This window comes from Cupressus sempervirens, chromosome 11 (genome assembly GCF_028749045.1).
Source record: "Cupressus sempervirens isolate cs-2001-9-10 chromosome 11, ASM2874904v1, whole genome shotgun sequence".
Lineage (NCBI taxonomy): Eukaryota > Viridiplantae > Streptophyta > Pinopsida > Cupressales > Cupressaceae > Cupressus > Cupressus sempervirens.
The window spans coordinates 196,723,794-196,740,170 of record NC_143128.1 but is presented as its reverse complement, the minus strand read 5'-3'; positions in this window follow the sequence as shown (position 1 = coordinate 196,740,170).

Here is a 16,377-nt window from a genome sequence, read left to right as displayed (position 1 = left end):
ATGAATTTCCCAGTGACTAGAAACAAGATTCTGGTAAAGCTACGGGTGTTTAATCTAGGAGCTAAACCTCCAGACATGCATCTGTCGTAGAGCGTAGACCATGCAACAAAGGTTAATTAGCTTGCACAGAGTACACATGGACATCCTCAAGGGACCACATGGCACTACCATGACTACACATGTGGAAAATTTTTATTAGGTCACTGAAATATAGTTAGCCCTACTGACTCATCACCCTAGAAATAGTTAGCCAACACAGTCATCATCTACGTCAACAGTGACCAGTTGGCATTCCATACATACACACAGACAGAGTACTAACACATAGGATCTGCCAAATTAGTAGCTAAGTCAACAGGCTATATGCCAAGCTGGAGGGTTGCTGTTTTGTCCATACAATTCATACATTGTTGATGTCATCCACACATCATGTTGAACTCATTGTAGGGCTTGAAGATAGCTGACATCATCATTTTAATGTGCTAAATTTGATGCCCATCCACACATCATTCTAGGGAAAATTACAATTGCTGTGACAGCCATATGACTATCAAATTTAACCCCATGATTTGCTGATGCAACCCCTCTTCAAATTGATTTTGGTTTTTGCAGTCTAACTTCAAGAGACCATAACTTTCTTATCTGAACTCCAAATTGTTAGATTTAGGATCTCTGCAAATGTAATAACATTGTTGTAATTCTATGTGTTTCAATTGCAGATTTTGAAGATATATAAATATATCTTCAAGAGGCATGTCTTGTGAAGAGCCATGTCTCTATGGTTATATATATTAATTATTCATTAATTAAAACATTATTAATTATAACATATCTATATTATATAGAAATATATTATATATAATATATAGCATACAATATATAATATATAATATATATAGCATACGATATATATATCTATTAGAGTATATAATTAATGATTAACAATAACCATAGAAAGGATTAACTCTAAGACAGTTCAATCCGATAGAAGCTACAATTTAAGATTCCCTCTTAGCTCAGGAGGATTGTAATAGAATAAAATATCACAATAATCTTAAAATGACATATTAAAGACCTTAATATATATATCACACTAAATACATTATCCTTTGATAATATAAGTCTCAACAAGAAGTCTATATCATAGGTGAGATCTTTTTATAGTAGGCACCGCTTCATGAAATGTGTCAGAACAAACATGCCAACAATATCTAATTCTAACAATGATATGTATATCAATTTTTTTCTACCATAGCTATGACTTAGATACAATCGAAGCTATCTCAACACTCCCTCTTTATTTGGGAAGATTGATATATAACATATCATGTTCTTGAGTATAAGGAGATATCATCTCATTATGATATCCCTAAATTGGCATATCAATATGAATTCATGAACACACATATGTAAATTAAGATATGGAATTTACTTCAACACACTAAGAGGCTAGAATCCTCAATACTCCCTCTTAAGCAACTAGAAATTAAAATAAGTTTAACTTAAACAATAAGGTTTAATCATCATTATGTTTTAAACTAAGAGAGAGAAAGAAAACATAATGGATTTTCATGGTGTCCAGCTATCGCCCAAAAGACCCATGAAGGTTATCAATGTGTCCGGAAAAATCTAGCCCAAAGAACAAAAATAACCCAAACTTTCAAAACAATGGGTTTTCATGGTGTCCGGCTATTGCCCAAAAGACCCATGAAGGTTATCAATGTGTCTGAAAAAATTTGGCCTAAAAGATAACACCAAATTCAACCATTGTTTGAAAACAGATCAACTAAAAATAAAGTTGTCACTTTATAATAGGATTAGAACACATGAAAGGTCATCACCTTTCACAAGAAAAGTCATCACTTTTCACAATACAAGCTTGCAAGAAAAAAATAATTTTATATTCATGAATATATAGTTTAATAAATGCATTTACAACAAGATCATATCAATTTTACCTTTGAAGTACACAATTTCAACTTTGCAAGAGGTTGGGTAAAAATATCAACACTTTGCTCATCTGTACTAATATGACTCATCCTTGTGATAAATGCACCAATATCACAAGGTCACATGACATTAGGTCATGGAGCATTTTTTATCACTATATGCATATAATCATCAACCATATGATGTTAATTAATAAGTGCATAAGAAACAATAATCATTAATCATGTCAAGTTTACCTCTAAAGTGATGTGATCTACTCCCTCTGAATACAAAATTTGATAGAATCATGTTCTTATTTGCTCCCTCTTAATCTAAGTAATGTTAGATTTCCTCTTCATAATCTTAATCATAAAAGATGTTCACTTCCAGAGCCTACACAATAATCCTAGTAGCAAACATACCAACTTTCTTTTTCTACAAGAACATCTGTAGATATAAATGAAAAGATCAATGCAATTTAACTCTTATAGTATGTATAAGTTTATAATCAAGAAAGAGAGAGACTATAGTAAGTAGATAACTATAATACTCAAGAGTAAGAATTACTTATCTTTTTATGACAATCCACTAAATGTCAAATCATTAAATCTCCTCTCTAAAGATGGTTTAAAGTAGGAATTTGAACATTATTTATTAATTTTACCCCCCACAATGTGAAATTCCAACTTTTATATCATCGAACAATTTTACGTACTCAGTACTTGGTGTATGATCATGCAAGTTATTTAAGGATATTTTCATTTTATGTATATGTTTATAAATGCTTCAAGATCCTCATTTTATCCAACTTGATCATCATAAGATTAATGAATTCTAAATCACAACTTCTTGGAGCTAATTTATTGGATTTGAGCTTGTACAATATGCCTAATGTACCATTCTTCTTTTCCTGCAAGATCATCTTTAGATACAAAGGAAATAGCTCATATAGTACATATAAAATTACAAATAAGAGAGGGACTGTAAAAGATAAGAATACTTATCTACACATTAACATTCTTGATACAGGTTGCTCCAATGAAGGTTCATATGCATGAAACAAGAAAATGCCTCCAATAGAGAATGAAACATTGGTTAAGGTAATCATTCACCCCCAACAATGTAAAATTCTCACATACTTCATTCTAAGAGAGTTTTCAATTTATATCAAGTCTACTATGAGACAATCATCCATGAATGATATCAACCTTTATCTACATTAGTAACTTCTTCATCCTTTTTCTAGATTATTAATCTTTTTCTAGTTTGGCCTTTTGATCTAATGAAGATCCAAACATTCATTAATCTTAAGAGTATTGACATTTCCCTATACCCATCCACCATATACCACTTTCTTGATTTAGAATGTTTGTGCCACATGAATGAATATCCTATAATCTATGCATTCCTATCATTTGTGAATCCAACACAATGTGGTTTACTCCCTCTCTTTCAAGGTTATCTCAAATTAAATGTTAGGCTCCCACCGAATCTTTATCTTCCTCTGAATCTCAATCTCCCTCTTAGAAGAAAAAAAATCAAGGTAAACAATACTTATAACTTAAATAAGAATGTTAGTAGTTTGAGTCATGTCAGTTATTAAAAAACATAAATATATTTACTATCATACTTCACAAATTATAATCCTCAATAGTAAATATTCAATAATATATAGTCGTGAGAAAAGATTTCATATATATAAAATATCAAATTATCTTAAGATGTTATATATCTATATATAACAAATCAAAATAATAATAATTATGAACTGATCTTGTTCCTTCTTACTTTAATGATTGAAATTTATTGCATATTGAACTCAATGTAATATTTTAAAAGAAAATTAATTAAATTCAATAACTATTATCTCACTAAGAAGAAGTCCCCTTTAAATATAGAACTATTCAATTCTACAACAAGAATTATGCTACTAATAATATTCATACACTAATAATATTTATTATTAGAAATAATTCTATAGTGAAGAAAATTAGAAACTTACCTCCTTTTTTCTTTGGCATGTGTCAACTATTCTAATTTGGTAGTTTGTCACTTTTATAATTGACTAGCCACGCTATGCATTTCAGTCTCCATTCAATGTGATAGTTTACCCAAGGTGGGCCCATGAGTACTCATTACTTTTATTTGATGGCATGGTGATCAAGAGTATGAGGTAATCTTCATCTCCACTTCCCAATGCAATGCCTCATACTTTCCTGTGACATGCCTCATACTTTCCCAATGCATGTGATATGAATTTGGTAGGGCACCCTCAATATGCACACTATCTTTAGTCCAACTTACTTTCCTCCCCATCACTTCCTTGCTGGTGGCATTCACTAAAAATGGCGGGTCTCTTACCTATGTGGCATACCACATATTGAGTTTGGATGTGGGTTTTATTAATCATGTTCCTCTTTCTTGTTCGGCAGTGTCATTCATATGTCCTTTCTTTTTTTTTGATGTTCAGAATATCCTTTAAATGTTTAGACTACTTCCATATATTCATCCTCCTTTGATCATTTGAGACTTTATTTTCTTTCATCTCCTGTATTTGTTAGATTATCTTAATATATTTTCTTCTATCCCATTCAATTCATCCCATGGGGTACCGCACATTATCCGTCTTTGTCAATTTAGTACATGTAAATACACATGGTCACTCTCTCCACACGGTTGATGTTTCCTCTTAGATGGAGTGATGAGATTCAATGTTTGTGTATGAAGTCATTCTTGATAAAAATGAGATTGTAATGATAAGGAACAATGAACAATTTGTGCAGATCATTAGATGGTGCTACTATTGTAGCAATATAGATTTCTTACAACTCGTGACTCCATGATTCATGAATTGACAAGATTATGTGTATATATATAATATCAAATACACTAATCAATATCTCTCCTTTTAACTATTGGTCTAGGTAAGGGAGATATTTATTTGTCTTTGAAAGTCATGTACAGTATAATATCAGACCTCTTATTTTCTCATTTCAGCACATCCTGCAGACACTTTATATCTGCATTTCATAGACCAACTTATCTCTGCGGTAATTCTCATTGAGTGTATTGTCTGAAGATATCAACATTGTATTTCATCATAGTGAATGTTGGCCCATGTCTCACATTTTGTTCTATTTTTAGACTGACAAGTTTGTGCTGCAGGAGATTTGTTGAAGCTCTTGTTGTGTCATCTCGACATGCTTCTATGTTTTCTCTATTGTATTGACTTACTACTTTCATGGTGGCTTATTAGATAGATTCTTACATTTGCATCCTGGCTCTGATACCATGTTATATTTAGGATCTCTACAAATGTAATAACATTGTTATAATTCTGTGTTTCAATTGCAGATTTCCAAGATATATAAATATAACTTCAAGAGGCATATCTTGTGAAGAGACATGTCTCTATGGTTATATATATTAATTAATCATTAATTAAAAAAATATTAATTATAACATATCTATATTATATAGAAATATATTATATATAATATATAGCATAAAATATATAATATATAATATATATAGCATACAATATATATATATATATATATATATATATATATATATATATATATATATATATAGTTCAATCCGACAGAAGCTACAATTTAACACAAATCAGGTGCAATTTTTTTGAAATTGGGTAGAATTTTCTAAATTTTTCGATGGTGTAGCTATTTTCTAGTTTTGGTGTATAGATTGTTTAGAATTTGCATTTTTTGGTGATTGTACCTGCATAATCTTGCATTTTGCAACTTCAAACCCTCAGTACGGGAACATCTAGAGTTGAAAACAGGTTTCATTTTTTTTGAAAGTACTTATTTTTTTTTGTCTACTTTCCAAATTTGGCATCAAATTGTAGGGTTGTGTGGAAAAAATTGTCACTTTCAGCAATAAGGCCTTTCTTTGCATTGTAATGCTTTAGAATTGTAGCACTTTGTAAAGTTTCAAATTTGTTCTCCATTAAGAGGTTGTAACAAGAAAAATTAGAAGTCCACAAAGGCCAAAATTGGCAAGTGGTCCATTGTAATTGCACTACCAATAAAGTGCCCAAAGCATCTATTTTGGGGGGGTTTCTTGATTTAGTGAAAAGAGGGGGTGTTCTTGGTGTTGTGTTCTCTCTTTTATGCACTTTTCTTTCATTTTCTACATTATGGGAAACTTTAAGTTTCCTAAATTAACTCCTCATAACTATGCTTTGTGGTCAATCAAAATTTTGTATCACTTAATGCATGATGGAGTTTCACAATATGTAGATGGTACTATTCCTAAACTAGAAAGTGATAATGTTTTTGCAAGGGATATTTCAAATTGGGTAGCAATGGATAGGAAAGCCCTAGGTGATATATGTTTGGGGGTAGATGATAAGATCATGTATCAAATGAAGAAATGTACTACATCCAAGGAAGCTTGGGATACCCTCGAAAGTCTTTATGGTAAAGTGTTTGAAGAGGATGTTTTCAAAATTGAAGATGAGCTTGTATCCTTAGATTCTAGGTCATATGACTCCATCTAGGACTTCATCATCAAGGTGAATGAATTAAAGACAAAGCTTACTAATTGTGGGAGTTCTATCAAAGATGACAGACTAATCTATCTCATACATAACAAGATGCCATCAAAATATTCCACATTTGGATCTTCTTTTAACACCTCTAAGACTACCTTAGGGTCTTCCTACAAGAAAGTCATTTTTGATGAATATGCTAAATTGTTGGATGATGAAGAAAAGAAGTTGAAATCAATGGGGATTCTAAAATCACCTCAGTCCAAAGCATTGGTGGCCAACAATGAGGGTTCTCAAAATTCAGCTACACAATCTTCAAATAAAGGAAAGGGTAAGAAGAAGTGGAAGAAAGACAAATTTGAGGATGCAGAAAAGACAACACCACAATCCAATCAACAAGGCAAGTCCTTGAATTCCAAAAAGAAGGGGGACAATAATAAGGAGAAGAAGAAGTGCACTTATTGCAAGAAATTGGGTCATGAAGAGCATGAGTGTTATCTTAAAAATATTGATGAGTTAACCAAAATCATGAAGAAACATAATGTTCCATTTCCTAATGCTTACAAGGAGACATGCTCATCTTCAGATTCAAAGTGCAAAGGGCAAGCACTAATGGAAAATTCAAACTCTTCAAAGGAATGGATATTTGATTCAAGTGCCTCATATCACATGGGTTCTTCAAAGGAGGATTTTTTTTCATTGAATCATTCAAAGGTACCACACATCTTCATGGGGAATGATAGGAAAATGGAAGTTGAAGGAAAAGGAAATGTGGAGATGGAAAATGGAGAGTTTCACTTGAGGTTCTCTATGTTCTAAACCTAAGTTCAAATCTCCTCTCAATCTACCAAATCACTCACCTTGGAGATGGACATAGAGTTGAGTTCCTTCCAGACTTGGTTAAGGTGCACAGTCTTAAAGATGATTCCTTGGTTGTAGTAGGGAAAGTGGATCATAAAAAAAGGTTGTACTATTTCTCTCATTTTGTACCCAAGTCTCCTTCAAAGGCCTTGTTATCTCAATCCAATTTGAACATGCAATTATGGCATGAGCAATATGGTCATCTTGACTACTGCTATATTCAACAACTTTGTGCATACCAAATGGTGAAAGGTCTACCTCAAATCAACTTTTCTAAGGGTGAATGTTCAACAGATTCAGTGGCTATGCATTTAGAGGGGAAGTTACAAAGAGGGAAGTCTTCTAGAGCAACTAGTGTTCTATAGATGGTTTACATAGTATTAGCAAGTCCTTTTGCATTTAGCCAGGGTCACTACATACTTACTTTTGTTGATGACTTTTCAAGGTTCACTTGGGTCTACTTTCTGCATAACAAGAATGAAGTGTTGGGTACATTTCTAGCCTTCAAGACTCATGTTGAACGAAAATATAGAAAGACCATCAAAGTACTCCAAATGGACAATGGAAACATGGATGTGAACAGAAGACTTAAGGACTTTTGCAGACATGAGGGAATTGATCTTCAGACTCCACCAACATTTAGTCCGCATAAGACAGATGTTGTAGCTTTGAGGATCCACACTCTTAAGTCTATGGCAAGTTTCATGATTCATGCCAAGTCTCTCACTCCATCATTAGAAGTCAAAGAAATCTCCAGTGCCACTCACATTCTTAATTGTTCTACTCATTCAGCCTTAGATGGAAAAAATCCTTTTGAGGCATGGTGTGACAGAAAACCTATTATGACACACTTTAGAGTCTTTGGTTGTCTTGCATGGGCAAAGATATATTCTAGGGGTTGCAAGGCATAGTCACCTTGGCCTTGTACCTTCATTGGTTATGAAGATAGTGTGAAGGCATACAGGCTTCTAGATCCTTAGACACATCAGATTTTTGTGGAGAAGGATGTATATTTTGAGGAAAGTTCACTAGCTTGTCCTCTACTCCTCTTCACACATCATACAGCGTGGAAACTGATAGTGATTTCAGTGATAGTGCTTCAATAGATTTAGACACGTGGGGTTCTATCGACAGTTCCAGTGAGAGGTCACTTCATTAGTTCAGTCCACATGCATACATCACTATAGTTATAGGTCCAGAACAATAGAGTACATTTAGTCTTCCAGATATAGGTTCATTGACAGATTTGGGGGATAGTATTCATGATCTTCCTCTTCTTCTTGATGCAAAATTACCTTCTTCAGTTGTCATGAGGGTTCCATCCAACTCTCTTTTTCATTCTCTACATGATCAATCCTCACAAGTTGAAGTGATTGTGGATACTTATGATCAGTAGTTGCAGTAGGGTTCTTCATCAGTTGTAGAGACATGCAGTTCTTTGGGATAGGTTCTTCAGCCAGTTGAGTAGGTTTTAGAGACATCACTTATCCATGGGATTCTTTTCACACACAATGGAAGTGTCTCATTTGTACCCTTGGCATTGTTTCTTCCTAAGGGGAGGAACACCATTTTGTAGTCTTGGATCAGCTTCTTCATTGGAGCATTCACTGTTCGACATTATTCTTTTTTGGGTGGAGCCTATTCTGTTTCTCTTCCTCTTCTCATCATTCTCGTATGTATATACTGGATGTATGTCATAATGGGGGGGTCTTGATTACTCCATCCATCAATGCATCCCTATTTATCTCTCTTTTTAGGGGAGGGTTTTTCCCATGAGGTTTTCCCTCTATCCCCTCTTTATGGGAGATTGCATATCATTATGTACATGGGTACCTCACATGGCCTAGTAGCCAGGACCCATATTGCATTGCATCTTAGATTTCGTAAGCTTAAGGGCATTCCCCTAAGTTGCACTTAAGGGGAGGTGTTGGTGTAATAAGTATTTAGTTATTACACTTAATTAAGTTTACTTATGTTAATGCATTATTTAATTATTATTTTAGGTGAGACACTTAGGAGTTTGTGTAGTCTCATTGAGTTATGCAACTCTAATTATGCACATGGTGTCTACAACATAGGAGTATGCATCATTCACTGAGTTCTCATGATAACAACACAGTTATCTGCACTCCTCATTTAGCACATGTTGTCTACACCACTGATTTGTGTGCTACACCATTGTAGGCTTTTCCTCATTTAATCACACTTAATCCTATGCTTAATGGAGGATAACCCATATCTGGTGGACATGTGCTTGGTTGTATGACATATCATGATGCTGACTTCTATGCATTCTAGAAGCTCTCCTGAGGCTTTTATATTCAAGCACTCCTAGTGTACTCTTATGCTGTTATTGAATGAATATAGTCATTCTAATCATACTCTGTCCATTTTGGTCTACTGTGTGCTTGTGTTGAGTTGTTTAGTTCTTGGGTGAATTCTGGCCTAAGCCAAATTCTTACAGTTATCATTTTTGATAAATGTGTAGGGAAATAATATCATTAAATAAAAAAAAGCACATTAAGAAAAGGTTATAATTCAATTTTTCTTATACAATTATGGTGGTTTTAGATGGATCAATGGGCTTTACTTCATGTGTAATGTTGTTTGTAACAATAATTAGTAGTTATGCATGTGTGATTAGGCAGTTATATGACATATTTTTTTTTCTCAAAAATAAAAATTGAATTGAATTGATATCTAACAGATTATCCAAAAAATTTAATCTTGTAAAAAATAATTCAATGCATAATTAGAAACTATAAATAATATCTTATAAATTATTATCTTTTTAATATCACATTTTAAAAGTATTTATTACCTTTATGTTCTATAAATCATATAGTAATTTAATAATAAGACAAAAACTAGATCTAAATAAATATTTATATTAAAATAACAAAAAAATGGAAAAAAAAACACTAATAGTTTTAGGTGCCAAAATAAAATGAGAAAAAAGTGCCAAAAATATTATGTGGAAAGGGGGGAAATTATCTACTTTTGTTAGAAAATAGAGTGTCCATGGAAACTCAAGGTCACATAAGCCACCAATGGTGTAAGGATGAGGTTGTAGAGATTTTACTAAACCATTTTCCAGAGCTTGTAAATTTGCATAGTACAACTAATGTAATAGTTGTATTCAAAGCTTTCTTGGCCAATCACACAGACATCATTTATACGTTTGAACATTTTTTGTGCCCTATGCCCTTGGAGATGGATGGGAGGAAATCCAATGGGAAAATATATTTACACTATGTCATCTTCAACAAATAGATGGGTATATCAAGACTACAAACCCTATTGATATTTTCCTTGTTTATCGTTAATCTACAAAATGATCTGGACTAGATAATTTCAGCACTTCATAACATATTTTTTGTAATTGAAATTTTTAGTTTCTCTTTTTATTTGACACTTTTTTGTTTTCAATTTTCTTCAATCTTTAGATATGGTATTTCAAAAGAATGAACATCATTTCATAGCTGCAGGACCAAGTTGTTCTAATTGCAAGAATTACCTTCAATACTGTTGGTACACTACACCAAGATGCTCCATCAATGCATTTATCTCCAAATTATCCTAAGCCATAGTCCAACTCAACATAAGATCCAACTATAGTGGCAGATCAACCAATATCCCTGGCTGTTACTTTAATAGATGTGGTTAAATAGGTAAACTTTGGTTATGATTTTTGAATATATAAAATAATATGATTGATATGGGGAAGTAAAAGTCTGAACCTTGAAGTTTACTATTATGTCATTTGGGATTTTAAATATCTTTTTCTTTCTTAAAATAAAAATCATGACATTTGCTGCTATTTTCCATCATTGTTTGTTTACTGTTCTCTACTAGGCATTACTAAAGAATCAGGGTAAACTTTTTAGTGCAAAATATTTCTCTTGAATGTCTTCAAAAAAAATTGATGCATGCTATCATGCAAATTGTGTATACAAGAGGGAGTTTATGTATTTCAAATAATTTCCATATCTATTTATTATGTTTTCTTAAGAAAATGAGAAATTTTCTTCATTTATCACACTATTTTTTTGTGGCTATACTTGAACAAACATTGTAGTGAGAAGTTTCTGCATCCAAATATCTTTGTAGTTTATTTTCATATAATTTCTCCATGAAGTTTGAAGCATGGTGTTTAATTCCAATATTTTGTTTGTCAGTTATATAGACTAGTGCATTGGATTGATTTTTCTCATTGAGTCATCTTTTCTATTGTACTTGTTATATTAGTCACATGTCATTCCTCTCTTTTAATTTCAACAACCTTTGCACCCCTCAGTCCTTTCCTCCCTCTAAAGTTCTCTTGTCTTTCTAACCAGAAGAGTTTGAAGTTTCATCCCTTTGTACATGTTTTCAACAATGCATTTTAAGTCCCAATTATCTTTCTACTTTTGACATTTTTAATTTCAATCTGTTAGGCTTTTCAGACATTTTCACCCCCTTCACAAGCATCATCAAATATATCTATTTCTAAACTAATCTAATTATTTTATTTAAAGTGGCCCTTTTGTATAACAAGTCAAACTTACTACCCCTCTTTACACCTTTTGCACTCGTACAACATTGAAAATGATAGTGGATCCTAGGACTAGGTTTTCACTTTTTACTTTATAATTTTTTCTCTGTTACTGGGTCTTGTAAGAACCAAGACTGAGTATGGATCCTAGTCCTAGTTTGCCATGGATTTTCTTAGGCATACCTGGGGTGAATCCACAAGACTTGAGCAAAACCTATCTAGGACCAAAAATTCTTCAAAATTTTAATGGAAAAAGAAAAATATAAAAAGAACTTGACCAATATCTTTCCTTAGAATTAGTTGAGTAGGGACACAATGCCACTATCCAGTACTTGCCTATTTTTAATGTCCCCTACTATGGACTATCTATTTAAATGCATCAATATACACTATGAAACAATATTATGCCTTAATTAAATTATTAAGCTATAGATATTTAATTTTCCATAATAAAAACCATAATTGTTATATTTAGACCTCATCCTTACAATTTACAAACCCTAGAAGAGGGTGGTGGAATTACTATGCTAGGGTGTGTGAAACAATCTACAAGCTAGCTCCCTAAAGGCTATCACCCACCTTGGGACCTTCTTGTCACATGACTAAATTACTCTCTCTTCTCACACAAACACCTTATCTCAATTTAGGCATTAGAGAGCTTGATATAATATTGTATAAATCAATATTGAACTCATAGATACATTTCAACATAATTTTTTGTCACACAATGCTTGCCAATAATGTTAAGGATTCATTTCCTTCCTTATTTATTCATTACAAAGAGTAATAAATATGTATTTTTATATTCCATGATCCCATTTCATTCTTGATCCTTCCATCCGATGAGTAACCCATACATATTTAAGAATTGATGTCATCAATACCAAATATATTTAATTATTGTTGCCTTTTTTGTCTCCTGCCAAAAATTCAAATTTGTATGCCAAGCCTATCCAACGACCACTCCCAGTTTAATATTATTTAATGCCCTGGAGATATCAAAAAATCAATGATAAAAAACTTAGGTTATTTTCCTAAGTGATCGCATTTTACATATTCTTGTGAGCCCACAAGTCTCCATCGTCGGATCAAGATCGATCAACGGCTGGCGCTTTGTCGCTATGAAAAGTTGCACGATGTTTTGCATTAGTGACACAGTGCATTTTTTCCACATGTCAGGTGGATCCTACTTTCCCTTGTTGTTTCTTCAATGCCAAATTTTTATAGACCCATGGTGGGTGCTATGGCACTATCAAAAAATCTTTGCTCCTCGCTGATAGTGACATAGTGCCTAGACAGAAAATTGCACTGCGATGACATTAGTGGAAGGTGGGTCCCAGGCATGCCTTGTCGGATATTAGAGGTGAAGGTCAGACACGCTAGTGGTTGATCAGTCTTCTCATTGGTCAAGATATGACTATGTCAGGTGGGTCCTATTTCACTTGGTGGGTTGCTAACGAGGATTGTCAAACAAGGTTGACGCATGGCCGGTTCTTATTAGGTGGTGTATTGGTAGGACAGACCCATCTTGCTTGCCATCAGATCTCAAGAAATCAACGCTGGGTGCTATCTCGCTATGGGAAGATTCTTGATGAATACCCATGGTGACATAGCACCCTAGTGACACCTATCCCAGATAACATCATGGGCCTGCCCCCCTCACAGGAAGATACTTGATGAGTTCTCACCATCCGATGTAGACTAATCTACAATTGAGGCTTTCCCGCATTAAAAAGTTACACAAAGATTAAAAATTATGGGAATTCACTTTGCTACCATGTGTCCCTATGGGGCCTATCTCTTCGAGGGTTTCTAGTTATGGTACGGTTTCTAAGGTGTGCTGAGTTGGTTCGTGGGCCCAAAAGTTAAGGGTAGAGCATAGTAAGATGGTGAGTCTTCACAATCGTCAGATCAATTGAGATCTGTAGTGGGTGCTATCTCACTATGGGAAAGTGCCCGAAGGATACCCATAACGACATAGTGCCTCGGTGACATGTGTCCCAGTGGGTTCGATAGAGGTAGTAAACGGTTAGATGTCGACAGTTCATGAGATCGTCATAGTTGGAGACTGAGTTATTGGCACAGTTAGTCATGAAAAGAGGTGGTCAACCATGTAAGACCTTGCGAGGTGGTAGAAATGAAAGAGGTTATTGGTCCACGTGGCTTGTCTTGGATGCAGAGTGTAGTTGACTTGCTGACCTTATTGATTTAGTGCTCAAGAAGGAAAAGAGTCAGGAATTTTCATGTGAATCCGATCTTATGATTGATTCTAACCACCTTGGAGTAAATACGAAACAAAGAAGAGCACTCCACCACCTCTGGTTGATCTATCTACTTGGTCAGAGCAAAGTTATGGCACCATTTTCTGTCTTTTCAAGGCCTTGTTCCAACGAAGATAAGATATCATCGCATTCAGATCTATACCCAGCTCAGATTTTCCCCATGATTATTCTTTGGAGGACTTAATGGCAAGTTGTTGCAAAGTAATTGTAGGGAGAGAACATCCTAGTTATGCCTGAGCTATAAAGGCAATTTTTGTGAATTTTGTAAGGGTCAAACCTTATTTGTTTCTCTATTACTGCTCTGTAAATTTTTAGTGTAAATTCCCCTGTGCCTCTGAACTGCATGATTCTCTATCTTATCTCTTTCAACCATCAGCATAGAAGTGCAAGAACTCTTTGCCTCTTATTGGTGTTTTGTGAAGATCTATGATCTGCATGACTAAATCTTTTATGGCCTATGAATGATAATATAAGTGAATATCTCCTTCCTTGTGTCATTCATCTTGGTTTTCTAATCTGCATGTGATTATTAGGTTAAAGAAAGTCTAAAGTTGTATATCCTTGGTTTCATTCTGGTTCAATAGTGCATATATGGGCAGAGTTTGGTTTGAACACACTATTTTGGTGCATCACCTCTTTAAATTAGATTAGGTAGATTTTCTTTCATGCTCTCCTTCTCCCTTTTCCTCTCCAAGAGTAGTTAGGTGCATCCTAATAGTAAGAGGAACCCAACCTTCTTCGGAGACTCAACCTCATAGTTCAAGTCCCATAGCTTGGAGGTTGTTTCCATGTTTCACTAGGTTGTCCTCATGCATAGGCTTTGGACAAGGGTGCAAACCTAAGTGAAAATTTTTTTTGGCATGCCCAGTGGGACAAATTTTTCAAAAAATTTCAAACCTACTGGTGTCAAAAGGGAAGATTTCAAGATCAATACCAAGGAGATAGTACTGGCTTTAGTAATTAAGCCTTCAAGAGGCTCATTCTTCAAAGTACTTGGTGACTCTGAGCTTCAAATACATATCTAGTTCCAGACCAAAGTTGTAGTGATTCATGCCCAGAGCTGAAACAAGGGTGTCTTCTAGAGGTAAGTTTCATCATCAAGAGCTTTCATTTGTATGTCCTAGAAGAAGGAATACTATAATATCTTTATCACTAGTTAGGAGTGCAATAGTAACAAATATACCTACAATGTCTACCTCTACTCTTCCTGTTGTTAGATATCAGCCTAGACTACCATCAATACATATCAATAGATCACTTATCTATATGGCGTTGCCTAGAGCTCATACTTTTGCCACCTTTAATGGTGAGAGCCCTCTCATGTTAGCCCAAAGACATGACATACTAGTAGCTTCCCTTAAAAGTATACCAGAGTTTACTGGTGAAACCTCTATCTCTCCCTCAGAACATATTCAAGAGGTTGCAAATGTCTGCAATATTCATGGTATTACAGAGGATGATGTTACAGTTAGGCTCCTAGCCTCATCCTTGAAAGGAAAAGCACTACAATGGTATAGAGGTTTGGCTCATGGTTCTATAATAGATTGGGATGAATTAGGAGTAGGATTGTGCAAACATTTTGAGGATAAGAGTGACTATTTGTCACTTTTAGAGCAGTTGACTACTATAAAAATAGCCCTCCATGAATGTATGACTAACTTTAATTATAGATTTCAAAAGACATGGGATAGAATACCTGCTTTAGCGAATCCTACCCTTGGTAATGCCTTCTTGCATTACCTTAGAGTTTGTAATAGTGATATTGCCACTACAATCTAAACTATGGGAGGAGATACCTTGCCTAATGCTTATAATATAGTGATAAGGGTAGAAAACATATTAATACAAGGAGGTAAACTAGCTCCAAGGCCTCCTATGCCCTTCTTTCCCGATGTTCTAAATCATCAACCAACAATGGCTCCCCTTCCCACAACTTCTATATCACAATCCCTTACTCTAGTCCCTCAAGCTTCCACATCCTCAAATGGGATAGATGAAATCAAAGAGATGATGTAATCTCTGATACAGAACATGGATAAAAGAGACAAGAACCTTGATAAAAGATTGCAAGATCAAGGGAAGAAGTTAGAAGATCAAGGAAAGTGGTTGGAGGATAATTTCTCTATGATGTAGAAAGTAAGCAACAAGGTGGTGACTTTAGAGAGATAGCAAGCTTAAGGTAGTAAGCCTCATAAATTGCAATATCAAACTCCAAATAGTGGTAGGCCTCCAAATCCTAATCATTGGAACAATTC